Source organism: Ranitomeya imitator, chromosome 1 (assembly GCF_032444005.1).
Source record: "Ranitomeya imitator isolate aRanImi1 chromosome 1, aRanImi1.pri, whole genome shotgun sequence".
NCBI classification, from domain to species: Eukaryota; Metazoa; Chordata; class Amphibia; order Anura; family Dendrobatidae; genus Ranitomeya; species Ranitomeya imitator.
Window position 1 is genome coordinate 527,768,387 of NC_091282.1, and position 23,959 is coordinate 527,792,345.

The 23,959-nt window shown below is 42.3% G+C and overlaps 1 protein-coding gene across 2 annotated transcripts in view; it reads left to right on the plus strand.

Annotated features, from left to right (window-relative positions):
* The first annotated feature begins 873 nt into the window (after positions 1-873).
* The window catches only part of KIAA1958 (KIAA1958 ortholog), a 171,397-nt gene continuing 148,311 nt past the window's right edge, over positions 874-23,959 (plus strand). The window contains exon 1 of one of the 2 annotated variants that reach the window (XM_069767064.1): positions 874-1,829. The gene's annotated coding sequence lies outside the window, so the exon portion shown is untranslated. The remainder of the gene's footprint in view (positions 1,830-23,959) is intronic. The other variant, XM_069767072.1, reaches the window with a different exon arrangement.

A 23,959-nucleotide genomic window follows, 5' to 3' on the forward strand; every position in this document is an offset into this window, starting at 1 on the left:
GAGATCTTGTGAGGATCGGAGGTTGAGTGTAGGCAAGTACCGGAAGACGAGGTCACAGATGTATGGAGGAGACAGGTTGTGGATGGCTTTGTACGTCATGGTTAGGGTTTTGTAGTGGAGTCTCTGGGCAATGGGGAGCCAGTGAAGGGACTGACAGAGGGGAGAAGCTGGGGAATAGCGGGGGGACAGGTGGATTAGTCAGGCAGCAGATTTTAGAATAGATTGGAGGGGTGCGAGAGTGTTAGAGGGGAGGCCACAGAGCAGGAGGTTGCAGTAGTCAAGGCGAGAAATGATGAGGGTATGGACTAGGGTTTTTGCAGATTCTTGGTTGAGGAATGTACGGATTCGTGAAATATTTTTGAGTTGAAGTCGGCAGGAAGTGGAAAGGGCTTGGAAATGTGGTTTGAAGGATAGATCAGCGTCAAGGATTACCCCGAGGCAGCGAGCTTGTGGGACTGGGGAGAGTGGACAGCCATGCACTGTAATGGATACGTGTGCTCACGTAGGCCATCTGTGTGGGATCCGTGTGATGTCCGTGAGTACGTTTTTAGGGTTCGTGTGCTGTCCGTTTGCTGCACGTGTGTCCGTGTATTGCAACAATATTCACTCTATGACAAGAAAAACACATGGACAGCACACAGACCGCATCTGAGTGCGGTACGTGTTTACACGGACCCATTGACTTTAATGGGTCCGTGTGATCCGTGCGCTCCCACGAACACTGACATGTCTCCGTGTTTTGCAAACGGACACACGGTCCGTGAAAAAACGCTGACATGTGCAGAGACTCATTTATTTTAATGTGTCTACGTGTGTCAGTATCTCCGGTACGTGAGGAAACTGTCACCACACGTACTGGAGCCACTGACGTGTGAAATCGGCCTCAGAGATATGCCAGAGGACGTCTGTTAGGAGTCGTATCTTAGGAGCTGTGTGACCGTGTGTCAGGGTCCGTGTCTCAGGAGCCGTGTGTCAGAGATATGCCAGAGGACGTCTGTTAGGAGTCGTATCTTAGGAGCTGTGTGACCGTGTGTCAGGGTCCGTGTCTCAGGAGCCGTGTGTCAGAGATATGTCAGAGGCCGGCTGTTAGGAGCCATATCTTAGGAGCTGTGTGTTCGTGTCTCAGGAGCCGTGTGTCAGAGGCCGTCTGTTAGGAGCCGTATCTTAGGAGCTGTGTGACCGTGTGTCAGGGTCCGTGTTTTAGGAGCCGTGTGTCAGCTATGTCAGAGGCCGTCTGTTAGGAGCTGTGAGGCCGTGTGTCAGACACTGTGTGTTGGCCATGTGTCACACGCTGCAGTGACCGCTTTTGGGGCGCACCAGTATTCTCCTCACAACAATGGGACAACCTGATTGTGAACGCGCCTGACAGAACTGTCCCAAGTGGGGAGGGAGCGAGGGGCGGAGCCAACGCCCTGGATTTCCCGCCTTCCCTCATAGTGGATGGGAGGTGGCGAGGCGAAGCCCGACTGTCTGTGTTATTACATACTTCCTGTGGTATATTTATGAGCGCGAGTTCAATTTCCGGCAGCAGCTCCGGACTTGTTCCCCTCCTCCTTGTGTTCTATTTGTATCCCCCCCCAGCGCTTATCGCCGCCCCTGACTGGCCACTATAAGATCATCGACTGGGCGGAGCTGCGGTGAAAGGGGATACTGTCTAGGTTATTATACCCCTCCCCACAGACACACAGCGGTGGTGGATGGGGGAGAGAAGTCCCCCTAAAAGAGAACGACTGGAGAGAGACCTGCTTAGCTGCCGGGCGGGCCATTCAATAACACCTCAACTTCTCCTATAGTTCCTGCAGAGCATTCCTATGGGGACCCACCTGCAGGTAAGTGCTCCCGCTGGGGGGAGGCTTGTGTCTGCAGAAAGGTCATCCTGACTGGAAGTGTGTTATCACATGAGCTGAGGAATCACCTCTGACCTCAGCCACTTCTCTGGGTCTTCCAGTGCTAGTGTGATGTCACTGATCGCTCTGACGTCATGTTTCCAGCACCAGCCTCTGATCTCAGCCTATTAGAATGGTGAGGAGCCTTCCTGGTAGTTGTTTGTGTGCTGGCTGCCCCATCCATGTGTAGCCTGAGACTCCTGTCCACCAAATTAAGAAAAGGGCCGGATATTACAATATTTTATTAAGTGATTTCTCCCAAACCACACGAGGATGTCTCTGAGCCTTGAACTTAGCTCAGACAAGTCTTCTGCTCAGCATTCCCCATCTTCCTTTATCTGCCTGTAATTAATTTATCCCTTTATGTCTCACTTGTCTCCTCAGACTCCCTGTAACAAAGGCTCCAGTACAGCCAGCCTGTCCTGGGGTGCTAATACTTATTCATTCAGTCTTATATGATCATGCAGTCATATTAAAGGCGCACACCGACACTGCACAAGGCAATGCAATAAAGAACTGTTTAATTATTCTCCTCATGCAGAAGGGCCATTTCAAGGATACATTGTACAGAGGGAAGAATCCAGGAGATTACCAGATAACCAGGTGTTTTGTTATGCAGTATCTTTTCCAATTTTTTTGTTTCCATTTTTAGACTAGGGGAAGATACTTGCATGTAGTTCACGATATAACCAAGGCTTGCAATAAAATATGAATTTTCTATAACATTCCATTTATGAAGTTGGAAGTAAAGGCTGTGTACAGCATAGATAGGAATGATAGTGCCCTGTACTTTCTTCTGCTTGCCACAGTCACGCTTCTTTTGATAAAACACACATGGTGTTGGCTTGCATGATGCAAAATTCTGTAAACAAGGTTTTATGTAGTAGTAGTGATAGTGCTTGGCCTATAGTATAATATATTATGCATGTAGAATAGCTAAAGAAGGTCTCCCATCGTGTCAATATATTCTTTACACAACTTACAGAAGAATACCTTTGTTATTAGTCTTTTGGACATTTTATGTATATCGTTCCTCTTTAGGCCCGTTTCAATATTTTATCATTCACAGTCCGAATATGGATCACTATGTCCGGACTCCCCGCTGGTCTTCTAAACAGAACTCGACAGCATCACATATGCGTACAAGGCTGCTGAATTTGCAGCTCCACAGCCAGTCTGTACATCATAGTCCATACTCAAAATTGTAAAGTGTGAAATTGGCCTTACCATAGATGTAGTAATAATTAAACTTGGCTCAAATGAGAACATCCATCCAGGCCTTTTTTTTTGTTAAGGAGAAGGCAGTCCCCATTTTTCTCTGCCCCGCGTCACTCCTGAAAGATTTCTATTTTTTTAAATTATCAATAGATTTGGGGCAGCATATTTTCTATATTGATTCAGAAAGTGTCGATCTAGTACTGCATATTAAACTACAGATTATTTTATGAATTTCTGCAGTTGTATGCATATTTTTTTAAATTAATCTGTAAATTAAACATTGCAGAAGAATATAGTCAAAAATAAAAAAAAGGGTATCTGTTCGGCTACTTCCACACATCAGTTTTTTTGCCGTCAGGCTCAATCCGGCGAGTTTTGAAAAAAACCAAAAACGGATCCGTCACAAATTGTGAAAAACTGATGCGACGGATCAGAGAGATAGAGAGACCCCAGAATGGAAAACGCATGCTTAGTTAAAAAACAGAATCCTTCGCCATAGGGTTCCATTATAGCAAACAACGGATCCGTCACTGTCCGTTTTTTCGACGGACACAAAAAAGTTACTATGTCTGTTTTCTCCGGCTGCTGGAAAAACAATTTTCGACGGATCCAGCAAAAAAACGGATGAAACGTGAGACCATTTGTCGATTGAACCTGACGGCAAAAAACTGATGTATGAAAGTAGCCTTAGATCCGCTTTTTAATTTTTGCTCTCCTTGATTTTATCTTTGAAAATAACTGAATTCAAAGGAGAGAGGGAACCTGATAGCAGTAGCATGTATAAGACACCGCTGGCTGTATGATTTCAGATTGATTTGGAAACGCTGAAGCATTTCAGATAACATACTTTTATTAGCTGACCTGGGACCAACCTACACAGGTGACTTGTCAGAAAAGGCGCTTCCTTGGTGGCTTCTCCTCATCTGCTATCTTTGGGTGATAGGTCTCTCCCTGTGTATATGTATAGAGAGACCTGTCAGGCAGGGGGAAGCTGCATGGGACTGGCTTTTTCTACTAGTCTCCCATGTGGCCTGTTCCTCAGCCAGCTTTGAGGCTATGTGCACACGTTGCGGATTAGGCTTAGGAATTTCTGGTGCGGATTCTGCCTCTCCTGGCAGAAAACGCACCTGCGGATTTCTCGTGTTTTTTGTGCGTTTTTTGCTGCAGTTTTCTTGCGGATTTGCTGCATTTTTAACCCCTGCGGTTTTCTATAATGGAAAGGGTACAAAAACGCTGCAGATTCACAAAAAAGAAGTGACATGCTACTTTTAAACCGCAGCGTTTACGCAGCGGATTTTCCGCAAAGTGTGCACAGCATTTTTTTTCTCATTGATTTACATTGTACTGTAAATCAATTGCGGAACTGCAGCGTTTCTGCACTGCAAAAAACCCTGCGGATCTGCAAAGAATCCACAACGTGTGCACATACCCTTAAAGTATAGTTTTCTTTTGCACGCCGCAGCATTTCAAATTTCACAGTCAAACATACATGGCTGAAATCATACAGCCAGTGTCTGAAAACTACTGCCTGTGGATCAGACAGCATGTGTTAGCTGTCAATTTCCCCTTAAAGGGGTTATCCACTACTAGGACAATCCCTCCTTAAACTAAATGTTTGACCCCGATAAAATAATAAAGCCTATACTCTTGTCCCATTCCAGCAGTGTTGACACTCGCTCTGCCAGGGGCTGTGATGTAGTGGAATGACAAGTGGTGCCCAATCAGTGCTGGTGTCACTGTCTCCGCCTTCGGACAAACAACATGAAGAGGAAGTCCAGGACAAACTGCAGCCCGGACTTCCTCTTGTTTAGTTTTTCTGGAGACAGTGACACCAGCGCTCACATGTCACTGTCTCTCTTTAATGTTTGTACATTATTTGGATATGTTTCAAACTAAAATTAAGAATTTCTCAAATTAGTTTATTTCTGAAAGCTCCTCCATTTCACTGCTTGTCTTGGGTCATAGCAGCCCCTCTTTATTAAGCTGTGTGCACACGATGCGAAATTGGTGCGGATCCGCAGCGGATTTTTCCGTTCAGAAACGCTGCAGTTCTGCACTGTGATTTACAGTACAATGTAAATCAATTTGCAAAAAAAAAAAAGGCTGTGCTAATGGTACGGAAAAATCTGCATGAAAACCGCTGTGGAACAACAGAAGTAGCATGCTACTTCTTTTGTGCGGAACTGCAGCGTTTCTGACCCCTTCCATAATAGAAATCCGCAGGGGTAAAATCTGCAGAAAATCCACACAAAATCCGTATCAGTTCCGCATAAAAACCGCACGAAATCCGTGGCAAATCCGCACCTGCGGTTTCTGCCAGGAGATGTGGATTTTGCGTGGAAAATTCTGCACCCCAATCCGCAACGTGTGCACATAGCCTTATACTTTTCTGCTCTCTTCATAAGCACATGATTAAGGCTACTTTCACACTAGCGTCGTACTCGGCCCGTCGCAGTGCATCGGGCCGACGTACCGACGCATACTGTGGAAGCACCGCACAACGTGGGCAGCGGATGCATTTTTCCAATGCATCCGCTGCCCCGTTCTGAGCTGCGGTGAGGAGGGGGCGGAGTTCCGGCCGCGCATGCGCAGATGGAAATGGCGGACACAACGCACCAAAAAACTTTACATGCAACGTTTTTTGGTGCCGACGGTCCGCCACAACACGACGCAGCCGTCGCACGACGGTTGCAACGTGTGGCAAAGCGTCGCAATGTGTCGTTAATGTTAGCCTATGGAGAAAAAACGCATCCTGCAAGCAATTTTGAAAATTCCTACGCTGGTCACCGCATCATCAAAACGACGCATGCAGAAGCATCCGCATACAGCTGCACGACCTGCGTACCTAATGTTAAAGATAGGTATGCGGGCCGCATGCAGAAGTAAGCGGAGATAGCAGCGGAGGTGCGGCTGAGGGCGGGGCTTCACGGAGAAAGTCTGCAGCCCTTCGCAGATCATAAAAACGCTAGTGTGAAAGTAGCCTAAGGCTACGTTCACATTAGCGTTTTGCGTGGTTGCGTCGGGCGCAGCAGCGGCGACGCATGCGTCCCTATATTTAACATGGGGGGCGCATGGACATGCGTTGTGCTGCGTTTTGCGATCCATGCGGTTTTTTTTTTGCCGCAAGCGTTGGGCGCAGAAAACGCAGCAAGTTGCTTTTCTTTTTTGCATCCAAATTTCGGCAAAAAAGGACGCATGCGTCGCAAAACGCTGCGTTTTAGCGTGCGTTTTGTTGTGTTTTTGTTTGCGTTGTGCATCGCCGACGCAACCCCGCACAACGCAAATGTGAACATAGCCTCAGATGTGTGTGAAGGGGGCTGCCTGGTTGAATTAAACAGCTAAGCCATCTCTCTTCTCTGTCTTTGATTCTGCAGAGAAGGGGAAGAAGACTGGTTTATCTATTTAGCTGATGCAGCCAGCCTCCTTCAGACATATTACTAGTCTTTACTGACACAGTGAGGGAGGAGAGGAAGCAGATCACAAAATGTTTTATGATGTAAACACACATTCACTAATCTAAGAACAAGAGGTAATCTTTATGGTTTTCATATGTACAAATGTAGACACAGTTTGTATAGGTTTTATGGAATAGTGCAATAGAGGAAGAGAAAAAAGTGACTGCATTATCCTTTTTGCAAAGTTTCAAATAAATGTAAAGTATAACAAATGTAAAAACCGCACCAACACAATAAACAGAAAAAAAATCTAACAGTTTTTTTTACACTATTTTTTTTATATTTAAGTGTATGGGGGGAAAATGCCAGTAAAAACGCTATCCCCAGAAGAAAGTCACGCATTGTATGTAATGTGGTTTTATATTTTAATATAGACTTCAAAGTTACATACCCACAGTGTTTTAGCACGAAGCATGCTGTTAAAAAACTGCGTAAAAATAAGGTAGTTTTTCTTAAGAACTAGGCCTTATCATTGGTCAGAGTGCATAACAAAAGTATTAACCCCTTCACCCCCGGAGCTTTTTCATTTTCGTTTTTTGCTCCCCTCCTTCCCAGAGCCATAACTTTTTTGTTTTTCCATCAATATAGCCATGTGAGGGCTTATTTTTTGCGGGACGAGATGTACTTTTGAACGATACCATTGCTTTTACCATGCCATGTAACAGAAAACGGGAAAAAAATTCCAAGTGTGATGAAATTGCAAAAAAAGTGCAATCTCACACTTGTTTTTTGTTTGGCTTTTTATTAGGTTCACTAAATGCTAAAACTAACCTGCCATTATGATTCTCCAGGTCATTGCGAGTTCATAGACACCAAACATGTCTAGGTTATTTTTTACCTAAGTGGTGAAAAAAAATTCCAAATTTTGCTAAAAAAAAAAAAAAAATGCGCGATTTTCCGATACCCGTAGCGTCTCCAATTTTCGTGATCTGGGGTCAGGTGATGGCTTAATTTTTGCGTGCCGAGCTGGCGTTTTTAATGATACCATTGTGGTGTAGATACGTTCTTTTGATCGCCCGTTATTGCATTTTAATGCAATGTCGCGGCGACCAAAAAAACGTAATTTTGGCGTTTTGATTTTTTTTCTCGCTATGTCATTTAGCGGTCAGGTTAATCCTTTGTTTTTATAGGTAGATCGGGCGATTCTGAACGCGGCGATACCAAATGTGTATGTTTGATTTTTTTTTTTAATTGTTTTATTTTGATTGGGGCGAAAGGGGGGTGATTTGAACTTTTATATATTTTTTATTTTTTTTATATTTTTAATCACTTTTTTTTTTTAAATTTTGGCATGCTTCAATAGCCTCCATAGGAGGCTAGAAGCATGCATAACTCGATCGGCTCTGCTACATAGAAGTGAAGTACAGATCACCTCTATGTAGCAGAAATGCAGGGTTGCTTTGAAATCCGACCACAGGGTGGCGCTCAAAGCAATCGGCCATCAACAACCATAGAGGTCTCAAGGTGACCTCTGGTTGTTATGGCGATGCACTGCTGACCCCCGATCATGTGACGGGGGTCCGCAGTGCGAGTACTTCCGGCCGCGTGGCCGGGAGCGCTAGTTAAATGCCGCTGTCAGCGCTTGACGGCGGCATTTAACTAGTTAATGGGTGCGGGCGGATCGCGATTCCGCTCGCGCTCATTGCGCGCACATGTCAGCTGTAAAAAACAGCTGACATGTCGCGGCTTTGAGGTGTGCTCACGGCCGGAGCCCACCTCAAAGCAGGGGATCTGCCAGCTGACGTACTATTCCGTCAGCTGGCAGAAAGGGGTTAAAATAACCTCAATTTACCTTAGAATTTGTCCCTTAAACCAAAATAACAATAAATACACTCCAATTTGTTGTGTTAAAGAGGACCTTTCACTTGCTCAAAAATATACCGTAGTTAAATACCTTGTAAACATCCCTATATTTCCCTGATGCTCCTTTTCTTTTTTTCCTTTTTGCGCTGCATCAGTCCATTTGGGATATATTCACATTTGTCGCTTTTGGATCGCAATATGTGAAATCTCAGCCTACAGTCCTGGGCATTTCTTCAGTCTTCTCTAATTGCAAATGCCTTTACTCCTTCCTCCCAGACACTGACAATCAAAACTAAGCAGTGATCTGATCCTGCTAGTCCGCTAGATCAGCTGCGGAGCTGTGATTGGCAGCGTTTGGGAGAAAGGGGTGAAAGTGCACCCCCTTAGGGCTCATGCTCACTTGCGCGAGACTCGGATGAGTCTCACACGGCAATACCCGGCGCTGCTGCCGACACTCAGATCGGAGCGTGCGGCCGCATAGGAATACATGTAGCCGCACGCTCTGCTCCTCTGTGCTAGGTGCAGTGCCGGGTATTGCCGTGCGAGACTCATCCGAGTCTCGCGCAAGTGAGTATGAGCCCTTAAAGAAAGACTCAGAAGACACGCCTTGTTGGTTTGCAAGCAGAAATTTCACATAGTGCACTCCAAAAACAATGAATATGAATATCTCTGTTATGGAGTGAACAGCATCAAACGGAAAAGTGCCTCAAATCAGTGGAGCTCGGGGATTTTTATAAGGTGTTCAACTCAATTTTTTTTGGAACAAGTGAGGAGGCAAATAGAGCTCCATTCCTCCCAAGTCTCGCCTTGTGGCTAAGCAGTACTTTACAGCCACATATGGGTTAATTCTACATAACACATCTTCAAAACAGAAATCATAATAACTATTGTAGATGTTTACATGGTTTTATGCCTCCATAGCAGGACCAATACTGAGAATAAACATGGACTCCCTACCAAGGATAAATACTAAAGAAATGGACTATATAGTCCAATATGAGGTTAAAAAACTTTAATTCTTTATTATATGTACAAAGGCAAAAACTTGTATAAAATAAGTATCAATAACAAAGCTATTCAAAGCAGAGATTCGGGTACAAAGGAGGCATATACAGTTGTGCTCAAAAGTTTACAGACCCATCAGTATTTTTGCTTTTTTGGCCAGAAACCCACTCAGCTTTTATGAACACACACTGATTACAAGCAAACAGGTCACAGGTGAGGATGTTACCATTAGTAGCCATTCAAACCCATTTGTGTCAACTTCTGTGCACGTTATCAGGCCAAAATCACCAGGGTATGTGAACTTTTGATCAGGGTCATTTGGATGTTTTGGGTTGTCATTATGTTTTAAAAAGAGAAAACACAATAGTTTGACAATAAATGGCTTCACCCAACCACTAACCATGAGTGGAGAAAAGTTTTGGTGTTACCATTCAAATTCTCTGAAAAAAGGCCAAGAAAGCAAAAATTCTGCCAGGGTATGTAAACTTTTGAGCACAACTGTAGGATTACATTGTGATATGCCGCCATCCTCTTGCTTTGCCAGCAGTCCACACAGGACCAGGAACTGTAACTAAGCATGATGTCAATATCTTTATCTGAGAGAAGCAAACTTTCACCAGTTGATAGTTTTTAAGTGACCATAGCTATGATTATCCAATTATTAATAAATTATAAAGGTTTTCTTAAATTTGATCATGCCACTGATAAAAGCACAGCACTCAATCAGATTCTTGTAAACCACTTTCCAAACTACCAATCATGGTAGTTTAAGATATTGTAGCATTACTTTTGTCTGTGTTGTTAAAAAGGTAGAAATAAATCCACCTTCTGACTCAAGAATCTCTGGATGCTGGCCATTTTTGCTTTGTCCTGTTCAGTTTGACTATGTTGTAAAAGCACAAGCTAACAAGCACAAATCGGTTCATAGTTCTGATTTTTTTATCACAGCAAGAATAGAATGGGTATACACTGCAAGCTACAGTTAGGTCCATATATATATTTGGACAGAGACAACATTTTTCTAATTTTGGTTATAGACATTACCACAATGAATTATAAACAAAACAATTCAGATGCAGTTGAAGTTCAGACTTTCAGCTTTCATTTGAGGGTATCCACATTAAAATTGGATGAAGGGTTTAGGAGTTTCAGCTCCTTAACATATGCCACCCTGTTTTTAAAGGGACCAAAAGTAATTGGACAATTGACTCCAAGGCTATTTCATGGACAGGTGTGGGCAATCCCTTTGTTATGTCTATGACGGGGTGTGCCACAGAGCAAGCAGGAACGGCAGACCGATGAATAATCCAAGAGACCTTTATTGCAACTGAGAGAATATTCCGGCAAACAGTGATCAGGTTCTTCAATTTACAATAAGGCCGCAACAAAATAACAAATCCAGGGCGACACCTGATAATCCGACTCCAGGGAAAACAAAACACTAGTTCATAGACAGGCACCAGGATCTGGCCGCAGCAGTAGATCCTAGCTCCTCACACCACACAGGTTCCAGAAGAATGATAGTATATCTATGGGCTTATTGTTCCACCCTCTAGGGATCAGCCCCTTGGATGAGTGGGGGGGCTCACACCCACCCTCAAACATTTGTTACCTGGAGCTGAAAGTACAAAAGAAGGCTCCAGATGTCAAGTCCCAGCCAGTCTGAGAAGCCCCCTGCAGAGAGCAACAAAGGAACACAATGCCCCCCACCAGAAGCAGGGTAGGAAATGTTAATGAAGTATGGTCTATGAAATCAGGGCGGGGGTGGTACTCTGTTACAATGTCATTCTCAATTAAGCAGATAAAAGGCCTGGAGTTGATTTGAGGTGTGGTGCTTGCATTTGGAAGGTTTTGCTGTGAAGTAAATATGCGGTCAAAGGAGCTCTCCATGCAGGTGAAACAAGCCATCCTTAAGCTGCGAAAACAGAGAAAACCCATCTGAGAAATTGCTACAATATTATGAGTGGCAAAATAGTTTAGTACATCCTGAGAAAGAAAGAAAGCACTGGTGAACTCATCAATGCAAAAAGACCTGGGCTCCCACGGAAGACAACAGTGGTGGATGATCGCAGAATAATCTCCATGGTGAAGAGAAACCCCTTCACAACAGCCAACCAAGTGAACAACACTCTCCAGGAGGTAGACGTATCAATATCCAAATCTACCATAAAGAGAAGACTGCATGAAAGTAAATACAGAGCCATCACTGCACGGTGCAAGCCACTCATAAGCACCAAGTATAAAAAGGCTAGACTGGAGTTTGCTAAAAAAACATCTAAAAAAGCCAGCACAGTTCTGGAAGAACATTCTTTGGACAGATGAAACCAAGATCAATCTCTACCAGAATGATATAAAGAGAAAAGTATGGCGAAGGCGTGGTACAGCTCATGTTCCAAAGCATACCACATCATCTGTAAAACACGGCGGAGGCAGTGTGATGGCTTGGGCATGCATGGCTGCCAGTGGCACTGGGTCACCAGTGTTTATTGATGATGTGACACAGGACAGAAGCAGCCGAATGAATTCTGAGATATTCAGAGACATACTGTGTGCTCAGATCCAGCCGAATGCAGCCAAACTGATTGGTCGTCGTTTCATACTTCAGATGGACAATGACCCAAAACATAAAGCCAAAGCAACCCAGGAGTTTCTTAAAGCAAAGAAGTGGAATATTCTTGAATGGCCAAGTCAGTCACCTGATCTCAACCCAATTGAGCATGCATTTCACTTGTTAAAGACTAAACTTCAGACAGAAAGGCCCACAAACAAACAGGAACTGAAAACCACCGCAGTGAAGGCCTGGCAGAGCATCAAAAAGGAGGAAACACAGCGTCTGGTGATGTCCATGAGTTCAAGACTTCAGGCAGTCATTGCCAACTAAGGGTTTTCAACCAAGTACTAAAAATGAATATTTTATTTAAAATTATTTAATCTGTCCAATTACTTTTGGTCTCTTTAAAAACAGGGTGGCACATGTTAAGGAGCTGAAACTCCTAAACCCTTCATCCAATTTTAATGTGGATACCCTCAAATGAAAGCTGAAAGTCTGAACTTCAACTGCATCTGAATTGTTTTGTTTAAAATTCATTGTGGTGATGTCTATAACCAAAATTAGAAAAATGTTGTCTCTGTCCAAATATATATGGACCTAACTGTAACTTCCAGTGATAAAAGCATATCATGGGTACTTGCTTGCTGTATTATGGGGCAAGTGAGCCAGAGTAACTGGTACCCTTGAATTTTTCATTTTGCGTTAAAGTAGAATTTGGCTGTTACAATATTATATATGACTGAAATTGGGATTGTCACACTAGGTTGTAAAATTTTCTCAAAGTAGAAGCCAACATTCTAGGGAATATATTGATGTCTATTAAATTGTCTTCATGACAGATCTAAATGTGTACACAGCTTCTAGTCAGCAGAATCACTGTGGTTTTATGACATCATTGACAGTCATATTATTATGTAACGATTCACCGATGCTTGTTCACGGAAACATCTTGAGTGTAGCTCAATCAAAACTAGTGATAGATTTGTCTGTAGCATCAAATTAGGTCTTTAACATCAAATAAGATATAATAAACTCTGAAATATTAAAGGGTTTTTCTCATGATCTATCTTCAAAAGGCATGATTGACAATTTGGCCAGAAACATTGTCATTTTGATACTCGAACTTAGAGCTGTTGGGTGGTGCAAGCAGAGGCATATTAGCCTCTGCAGCATGGGATAAGAGCAGGGGGACTGAAGGTGAATCGATCCAGCGAGCTTAAGAGCAGCACTTGCAAGCTCTATAGAAAAGAGCGTGTAAGCACTGCACTCCTTGCCGAGAGGACCAGTCTTTTCGGATAGAGTGCAGCCGTGGCAAGTTAGCTAGGAAACAAGCAGTAAGTAATAGGATTAAAAATCACTCTGTTCTCAAGAACGAAGAGGATTTTTAATAACATGTAAATTGCAAAGTTGCTTTCCGTTTACTTATTAACTCTTTTAAAGCTGGAATCTGAACGTTATTGTATATTTTAATAAATCACGTTGTCAGTATGCCTTCTTCTGTTGAGTTGTCAGAGTTCACCCAGTTTGAATTTTTTGATGCTGTTGGTATAATCTTGGATTGAGTAGCAGAATTGTGGCAGGTATAAAACATTATAAAAATGAGCTGTAAGTAGAATATTACAATATATTGTTGCTTTTGTAACTTTTGGGTTATGCTGCCTTTTCTTGCTATTAGATCTATGTATATTTTCTCTGATTGTTAATCACTAATTATTATAAATCAGAAATCTTCTAAAAATGTCTAAGGTCTTGTTCACACATTGCAATTTTCCATAAAAATGCAGTTTTACTGTACTAGCAAAGGGAATAATATTTCTAAAATCTTATTCACATGGTGCTTATTTTTTTCCTTTTTTGCAGAAACCGTTTCAAATCTACAGACTGTCAATTATTTCAGCTGCTTTGCAGCATCCTTCTCTTATTAAAATGTATGGGGAAAAAAATCTTCTAAAACATACTTATTTTGCGCAGATCTTTAGTGCTGATATGTGTACTACATATACTTTTTTCTTTTTTAAACCGTCGTTATTGAACAATAAACAGAGAGTACAAAAATTGTTCAAAGGCGTCAGAGAAGATCCGACAAATAAAATTTGACAGTACTTTTGAACATTAGACAGTATATCAAAACTATAACCAACTTCCCCTCCCTATTCCCCCTCCTCCGGGCACACACTTGTACCTTCATAGAATAATATCAATCCAGCCTAACAGGAGTTCTGCTACCCATTTGCTCTCTCATGTACCAGTCTGTAAATTGGAAGCAACCATAAATCGCCTGGCGTATAGATAATGTCTGGGTATTAATAAAGGAGGACCATGTAAGGAAAAACCTTTCAGTGTATTTTTCTTTATTCATTATGGACTCTATCCAGTCCATCTTAAAGACATAGGCTACCTTCGTATTAATTAAGCTCAAAGAGGGAGTACTACCCTGTGCCCATAAATGTAGAATACTTTTACGAGTGGCTGCCACCCAGACATATAGAATACGGCGCTGCTGAACAGAAAACCTCACCAACTGATCTTGTGGGAGAATGTTGAATATGGTCCACTTCGGAGAAAGATAGATACACCAAAGGTATTACTGAGATGTTGCAAGAGTGTATCCCAGACCTCCCATATTTTTGGACAGTCCCAGAGACAATGAAAAAATATCAGCTGGAGAATGTAAACATTTAGGGCAGGGAAATTCACCTAAGGGGAACATTTTAGATTTAGTCTCTGGGGTGATATATGCTCTATGAAATATCATAAGAGACATGGTTGTGTAACTATCATACGGTAACATAAGAGTTAATACGTAATATAGTTTTCAAGAAGTCTTTTACCTGACAGTCAATTAGATGATACCCACTTCCCTGGGCTCGGTGAAGAGTCTTACCACTGTATGGAAGGTTTTATTGGGTTGTATTTAAGACTCAAAGAATAATTCCCCACGTGAGCTTTAATGGAGATAAAATTTAAAGGTGTATTCTAGCGTCATCCAGTTTTTCCCGCAGTACCGAGCCTACATAGTGTCTAATTTGGATAATTGTAAAGATATCTCCCATCAGGATTGGGTATTTAACCCCTTTCTGCCATTAGACGTACTATTGCGTCCATGTGGGGTGGGCTTTACTTCCCAAGGACGCAATAGTACGTCATATGCGATCGGCAGCGCTCACGGGGGGAGCGCCGCCGATCGCGGCCGGGTGTCAGCTGTTTATCGCAGCTGACATCCGGCACTATGTGCCAGGAGCGGTCACGGACCGCCCCCGGCACATTAACCCCCGGCACACCGCGATCAAAGATGATCGCGATGTGCCGGCGGTACAGGGAAGCCTCCCGCAGGGAGGGGGCTCCCTGCGGGCTTCCCTGAGCCCCCCGCAGCAACGCGATGTGATCGCGTTGCTGCGAGGGTCTCACCTCCCTCCCTGCTCCCTCCAGCCCCGGATCCAAGATGGCCGCGGATCCGGGTCCTGCAGGGAGGGAGGTGGCTTCACAGAGCCTGCTCAGAGCAGGCACTGTGAAGGCTGCAGCGCTGCATGTCAGATCAGTGATCTGACAGAGTGCTGTGCAAACTGTCAGATCACTGATCTGTGATGTCCCCCCCTGGGACAAAGTAAAAAAGTAAAAAAAAAAAATTTCAAATGTGTAAAAAAAAAAATAAAAAAAAATATTCCAAAATAATGAAAAAAAAAATAAAAATATTATTCCCATAAATACATTTCTTTAAATAAAAAAAACAAAACAATAAAAGTACACATATTTAGTATCGCCGCGTCCGTAACGGCCCGACCTATAAAACTGGCCCACTAGTTAACCCCTTCAGTAAGCACCGTAAGAAAAAAAAAAAAAAAAAACGAGGCAAAAAACAACGCTTTATTATCATACCGCCGAACAAAAAGTGGAATAACACGCGATCAAAAAGACAGATATAACTAACCATGGTACCGCTGAAAACGTCATCTTGTCCCGCAAAAAACGAGCCGCCATACAGCATCATCAGCAAAAAAATAAAAAAGTTATAGTTCTGAGAATAAAGCGATGCAAAAATAATTATTTTTTCTATAAAATAGTTTTTATCGTATAAAAGCGCCAAAACATAAAAAAATGATATAAATGAGGTGTCGCTGTAATCGTACTGACCCGAAGAATAAAACTGCTTCATCAATTTTACCAAACGCGGAACGGTATAAACGCCTCCCCCAAAAGAAATTCATGAATAGCTGGTTTTTGGTCATTCTGCCTCACAAAAATCGGAATAAAAAGCGATCAAAAAATGTCACGTGCCCGAAAATGTTACCAATAAAAACATCAACTCGTCCCGCAAAAAACAAGACCTCACATGACTCTGTGGACCAAAATATAGAAAAATTATAGCTCTCAAAATGTGGTAACGCAAAAAATATTTTTTGCAATAAAAAGCGTCTTTCAGTGTGTGACGGCTGCCAATCATAAAAATCCGCTAAAAAACCCGCTATAAAAGTAAATCAAACCCCCCATCATCACCCCCTTAGTTAGGGAAAAATTAAAAAAAATGTATTTATTTCCATTTTCCCATTAGGGCTAGGGTTAGGGCTAGGGTTAGGGCTAGGGTTAGGGCTAGGGTTAGGGCTAGGGTTAGGGCTAGGGTTAGGGCTAGGGTTAGGGCTAGGGTTAGGATTAGGGTTAGGGCTAGGGTTAGGGCTAGGGCTACAGTTTGGGTTGGGGCTAAAGTTACAGTTAGGGTTTAGATTACATTTACGGTTGGGAATAGGGTTGGGATTAGGGTTAGGGGTGTGTCAGGGTTAGAGGTGTGGTTAGGGTTACTGTTGGGATTATAGTTAGGGATGTGTTTGGATTAGGGTTTCAGTTATAATTGGGGGGTTTCCACTGTTTAGGCACATCAGGGGCTCTCCAAACGCGACATGGCGTCCGATCTCAATTCCAGCCAATTCTGCGTTGAAAAAGTAAAACAGTGCTTCTTCCCTTCCGAGCTCTCCCGTGTGCCCAAACAGGGGTTTACCCCAACATATGGGGTATCAGCGTACTTAGGACAAATAGGACAACAACTTTTGGGGTCCAATTTCTCCTGCTACCCTTGGGAAAATACAAAACTGGGGGCTAAAAAAATAATTTTTGTGGGAAAAAAATTTTGTTTTATTTTTACGGCTCTGCATTATAAACTTCTGTGAAGCACTTGGTGGGTCAAAGTGCTCACCACACCTCTAGATAAGTTCCTTAGGGGGTCTACTTTCCAAAATGGTGTCATTTGTGGGGGGTTTCAATGTTTAGGCACATCAGTGGCTCTTCAAACGCAACATGGCGTCCCATCTCAATTCCTGTCAATTTTGCTTTGAAAAGTCAAACGGCGCTCCTTCCCTTCCGAGCTCTCCCATCCACCCAAACAGTGGTTTACCCCCACATATGGGGTATCAGCGTACTCAGGACAAATTGTACAACAACTTTTGGGGTCCAATTTATTCTCTTACCCTTGGGAAAATAAAAAATTGGGGGCGAAAAGATAATTTTTGTGAAAAAATATGATTTTTTATTTTTACGGTTCTACATTATAAACTTCTGTGAAGCACTTGTTGGGTCAAAGTGCTCACCACACCTCTAGATAAGTTCCTTAGGGGGTCTACTTTCCAAAATGGTGTCACTTGTGGGGGGTTTCAATGTTTAGCCACATCAGGGGCTCTCCAAACGAAACATGGCGTCCCATCTCAATTTCAGTCAATTTTGCATTGAAAAGTCAAATGGCACTCCTTCGCTTCCGAGCTCTGCCATGCGCCCAAACAGTGGTTTACCCCCACATGTGGGGTATTGGCATACTCAGGACAAATTGTACAACAATGTTTGGGGTCCATTTTCTCCTGTTACCCTTGGTAAAATAAAACAAATTGGAGCTGAATTAAATTTTTTGTGAAAAAAAGTTAAATGTTCATTTTTATTTAAACATTAAAAAAATTCCTGTGAAGCACCAGAAGGGTTAATAAACTTCTTGAATATGGTTTTGAGCACCTTGAGGGGTGTAGTTTTTAGAATGGTGTCACACTTGGGTATTTTCTATCATATAGACCCCTCAAAATGACTTCAAATGAGATGTGGTCCCTAAAATAAAATGGTGTTGTAGAAATGAGAAATTGCTGGTCAACTTTTAACCCTTATAACTCCCTAACAAAAAAAAATTTTGGTTCCAAAATTGTGCTGATGTAAAGTAGACGTGTGGGAAATGTTACTTATTAAGTATTTTGTGTGACATATCTCTGTGATTTAATTGCATAAAAATTCAAAGTTGGAAAATTGCGAAATTTTCATAATTTTCGCCAAATTTCCGTTTTTTTCACAAATAAACGCAGGTACTATCAAATAATTTTTACCATTGTCATGAAGTACAATATGTCACGAGAAAACAATGTCAGAATCACCAGGATCCATTGAAGCGTTCCAGAGTTATAACCTCATAAAGGGACAGTGGTCAGAATTGTAAAAATTGGCCCGGTCATTAACCTGCAAACCACCCTTGGGGGTAAAGGGGTTAAAGACAATGTCTTCCAAAGTAAGAGGACACGGATTGTCTGTTAACATGTCCGTAACCAATCGACAACCATTATTCTCAAGCACACGATACATTGGAGGTGGCCTGCCCCGTAGAAAAGAGGGATTGCTTGGGAGATAGGGAGGTCTAGTCTACTAATTCGTCTAGCATGACGCCATCCCGAGATCACTGACCATAGTAGGGGGTTATCCCTAGCTAACACTGGGACCTCAGCTTGACATAAATGAATCATAGCAGGAAGACTAAAAGGTTTACACATCGCCTCATCTACTGGAGTATTAGTAAAGTGGGTAAAGGCATAGATCCAGTCCACAGAGTGGCGGAAAATAGCCGCTATACTATATAGGCAAAACACCCAAGGGGACAATTATCAATTATTTTATCAATAAATTTTGTACTTTGATATAATTATAGACCTATGTATCATCTGTTCTGGTAGTATGCTCATCTAATTTGTGATGATAGGTCACTATGATCCTAAAATATTAAATATACATGTATAATTGTGAAATAAAATGTTTGCATATACTATATAGGCGTAGATTAGGGAGATAAAGGCCACCTAGGGATTAAGTTTGTTGCAACTTAAAAATACAAATTCTAGAGCCCCAATTTGAGCCCAAGATAAATTTACGGAAGACTTTTGTCAGAAGCCTGTCGTTAGTTTTAGATAGTAAAACTGGTAGCGTCTGTAAGGGAAAAAGTATTTTGGGAAAGAGATCATTTTATTCAGATGGGCCTTGCCTGCAAAAGATCATTTAAGAAATGAGGGGTCGAACATTTAGTTTTATAAATGTCATGAGGATTTGAGGGTAAATATACCCCAAGATAACACAAGGAATCTCTCCTCCACTGAAAGGGGAAAGGAAACGACCACCGTTTCTGATCAGTTTTTGAAGATTCGCAAAGCATGAGATTTATCGTAATTTATGCGAAATCCTGAAACTGCTCCAAACTCATTAAATGCATCCATTATATAAGGAATGGATTTCTTAGGATTGGCTAGCATGAGTAAGATATCATCAGCAAATGCCAATGTTTTAAGTGTATGGTGGCCGGTCTCAATACCCCCCAAAGGAAGGGATCATCTCCAGGTATCTTAGTAAAGGGTCTAGGGCAATATTAAATAATAACTGTGGGGTGACAGGAGACATCCCTGCCTCGTACCCCCAAAGATGGAAAAAGAAGTTGACTGAATACCATTAAGCCATAACGAAGATTGGAGATTGATATAAATTGTCCTTACAAAGTCAAAGAAAATAAAGCCAAACAATCTATACTTAAGTGTTCGAATGAGGTGAGACCAGGACACTCGATGAAAAGCTTTATCAGCATCAAGGCTGACCAATATACAGTGCCTTGCGAAAGTATTCGGCTCCCTCGAACTTTTCAACCTTTTCCCACATATCATGCTTCAAACATAAAGATACTAAATGTAAATTTTTGGTGAAGAATCAACAACAAGTGGAACACAATTGTGAAGTTGAACGAAATGTATTGCTTATTTTAAATTTTTGTGGAAAATCAAAAACTGAAAAGTGGGGCGTGCAATATTACTCGGCCCCTTTAACCTAATACTTTGTTGCCCCACCTTTTGCTGCGATTACAGCTGCAAGTCGCTTGAGGCATGTCTCTTATCAGTTTTGTACATCGAGAGACTGAAATTCTTGCCCATTCTTCCTTGGAAAACAGCTCGAGCTCAGTGAGGTTTGATGGACATCGTTTGTGAACAGCAGCAGTTCTCAGCTCTTTCCACAGATTCTCGATTGGATTGAGGTCTGGACTTTGACTTGGCCATTCTATCACCTGGATACATTTATTTGTGAACCATTCCACTGTAGATTTTGCTTTATGTTTGAGATCATTGTCTTGTTGGAAGACAAATCTCTGTACCAGTCTCAGATCTTTTGCAGACTCCAACAGGTTTTCTTCAAGAATGGTCCTGTATTTGGCTCCATCCATCTTCCCATCAAATTTAACCCCTTTACCCCCAAGGGTGGTTTGCACGTTAATGACCAGGCCAATTTTTACAATTCTGACCACTGTCCCTTTATGAGGTTATAACTCTGGAACGCTTCAACGGATCTTGGCGATTCTGACATAGTTTTCTTGTGACATATTGTACTTCATGATAGTGGTAAAATTTCTTCGATATAACTTGCGTTTATTTGTGAAAAAAATGGAAATTTGGGGAAAATGTTGAAAATTTTGCAATTTTCCAACTTTGAATTTCTATGCCCTTAAATCACAGAGATATGTCAGGTAAAATAATTAATTAGTAACATTTCCCACATGTCTACTTTACATCAGCACAATTTTGGAACCAAAAATTTTTTTTGTTAGGGAGTTATAAGGGTTAAAATTTGACCAGCAATTTCTCATTTTTACAACACCAATATTTTTTAGGGACCACATCACATTTGAAGTCATTTTGAGGGGTCTATATGATAGAAAATAACCAAGCGTGACACCATTCTAAAACTGCACCCCCTCAAGGTGCTCAAAACCACATTCAAGAAGTTTATTAACCCTTCAGGTGTTTTACAGGAATTTTTGGAATGTTTAAAAAAAATTAACATTTAACTTTTTTTCACAAAAAATTAATTTCAGCTCCAATTTGTTTTATTTTCCCAAGGGTTAGAGAAGAAATTGGACCCCAAAAGTTGTGCCATTTGTTCTGAGTACGCCGATACCCCACATGTGTGGGTAAACCACTGTTTGGGTGCATGGGAGAGCTCGGAAGGGAAGGAGCGCCGTTTGACTTTTCAATGCAAAATTGACTGGAATTGAGATGGGACGCCATGTTGCGTTTGGAGAGCCACTGATGTGCCTAAACATTGAAACCCATGCCTTAACCCATGTACTTAAGGATGCCTTAAGTACCTGATGCCTCTTGGCAGTTGGCTGGGAACACCTTAGGGTACCGTCACACAGTGGCATTTTGATCGCTACGACGGCACGATTCGTGATGTTCCAGCGATATCGTTACGATCTCGCTGTGTCTGACACGCTACTGCGATCAGGGACCCCACTGAGAATCATACGTTGTAGCAGATCGTTTGAAACTTTCTTTCGTCGCTGGATCTCCCGCTGACATCGCTGAATCGGCGTGTGTGACTGGCTGTGAGCGCCGGCCAGCCGGAAAGCACAGCCGTGACGTCACCGCTCTGCTTTACGGCTGACCGGCGCTGACAGTGCAGAGGAAAGCACAGCGCCAGAGGACAGACACGGAATGTAAGTATGTAGTGTTTGTTTTTTTTACGTTTACGCTGGTAACCAGGGTAAACATCGGGTTACTAAGCGCGGCCCTGCGCTTAGTAACCCGATGTTTGCCCTGGTTACCCGGTGACTTCGGGATTGTTGGTCGCTGGAGAGCGGTCTGTGTGACAGCTCTCCAGCGACCACACAGCGACGCTGCAGCAATCGACATCGTTGTCGTATCGCTGCAGCGTCGTTTCAGTGTGACAGTACCCTAGGAAGGTGCACACTGTCTCTGTAAGAATCAGGTAATGCCGCCCCCTAAGCACACAGCCAGGAATTATGCAAACAGCAGGCAGGAGACATGAGGTTCACAGCATAGAGCAGGCAGAGGGCAGAACTCACAGCATGGCCCTGAGGGGTAAGTAAGATGGGAAGCCATGCAGTGATGACAGCAGGGATGTTGCACTATGTAAAAAAAAAAAAAGATATAAATGAAACCACCAAATTGTCCCTCAAAAACAAGCTGTAATATGGCTCGTTTTGCAAAACAATAAAAAGTTACAGCTCTCAGAATATAACGACGCAAAAACAAATTAATATTTTGTAAAATATTGTTTTTAGTGTGTAAAAGTAATAAAGTATAAAAAAAATCTATAAATATGGTATTGCTGTAATCGTACTGACCTGAAGAATAAATCTATCTTATCACTTTTATCGCATGATGAACAGCGCAAAAAATAAAAAAACATTAATTGAATTGCTGTTTTTTGTTCATTCTGCATTTAAAAAATATGAATAAAAAGAGATCAAAAAAGTTATGTGATCCAAAATGGTACCAAAAAAGTCTCCAACTCGTCACACAAAAAATAAACCCTTCACCCACACACCTGGCTATAGAGACGCAGTGACGCTGCCGCAATGAGTGACGCGCATGCGTGAGATTTGCATGAGCTGGCTATGATGGCCAGCCTGCTCATGCAAGTTATGTTAGCACGCTATGCGGCCGCACGCTCCGCTCCTGTGTGCCTTGTGGCGTATTGACGTGCGAGACTCATCCGAGTTTCTTGCATGTGAGTTTAAGCCCTAATGCACAGACTCAAATGTATTGTGTGACTAATTTAATAACCAATGGATGTGATTGTGAGAATACCTCTGTAGGCTGCCGTCACACTAGCAGTATGTGGTCAGTATTTTACATCAGTATTTGTAAGCCAAAACCAGGAGTGGAACAATTAGAGGAAAAGTATAATAGAAACATATGCACCACTTCTGCATTTATCACCCACTCCTGGTTTTGGCTTACGAATACTGATGTAAAATACTGACCAAATACTACTAGTGTGACGGCAGCCTTATGAGGTTCACATTAGTAACATGGTTATTTACCCATATTTTACTACATGTAGTTTTTAAACGGTTGTCTTTCAGAGGAGACTGCAAAGAAAAATAGGCAGACAGGCTAGCCTGCACACATATTATTTACACCAGCATTTTCTTGCATAAAATTAGTTGCTAGGCAAAGCGGCCTGAAATCTAAACACTGCTGATATTGTTTATCTGGCCTACTTGCAAAGGTCAGGAGAGAGCTGCAGTGGGGCATAATCCTCATAAGAGAAACATGGAGATGTCAGGCTGTGTCTGATTACCCTTCATATCCTCTGCTGAATAAACATTGCTTGAAGAGCAGACACAAGCTGAACTGAAAACTTAATGTTGAAGTATTTTATTAGATGACCATGTCTGGTAAACACATACAATTTTCAGCTTTGAGTGAGCTACAGTTTAACAACAACAGCAACATTTTTCCCTTTGGATTTCTCCTGATTCCCCAAATGGCTAGTGCCCAACAAGCTTTTCCTTATGATAATGGAGCAGTAGAGCCAGCCTCACCCAACTGTATTTCACAGTCTGTATACCAACCGCAATGCCCAGACTGATCCGGGTCGCCAAATCCGATTTTAAAGACTCAGACACACATGAGGCTCTAAGTTTGGATCAGGAGACCTATGGGTGAGTCGAGGCATTGCAGTACGTATATGGACCATGAAATACAGTCGTGTGAACCCCACTTTAGTACACTAAACAAGGCAGTCTACAATTCCAAAAAGTCAGTATGGGACCTTCAAGTTAGTACTTAAAAAATGTAGACTATGGATCTTGTGCCCTTCCAGTGAAAATATCACATATCTAACTTAATTTTGAGCACTGTTGAACCATGTGGGGAAAAAAGGCATACTGGGACAAACTTACTATAGAATCCAATGCTGAGATTGGCTTTGGGCAGAGGAGCAGTTAAGGCAGAGAGCTAAGGACA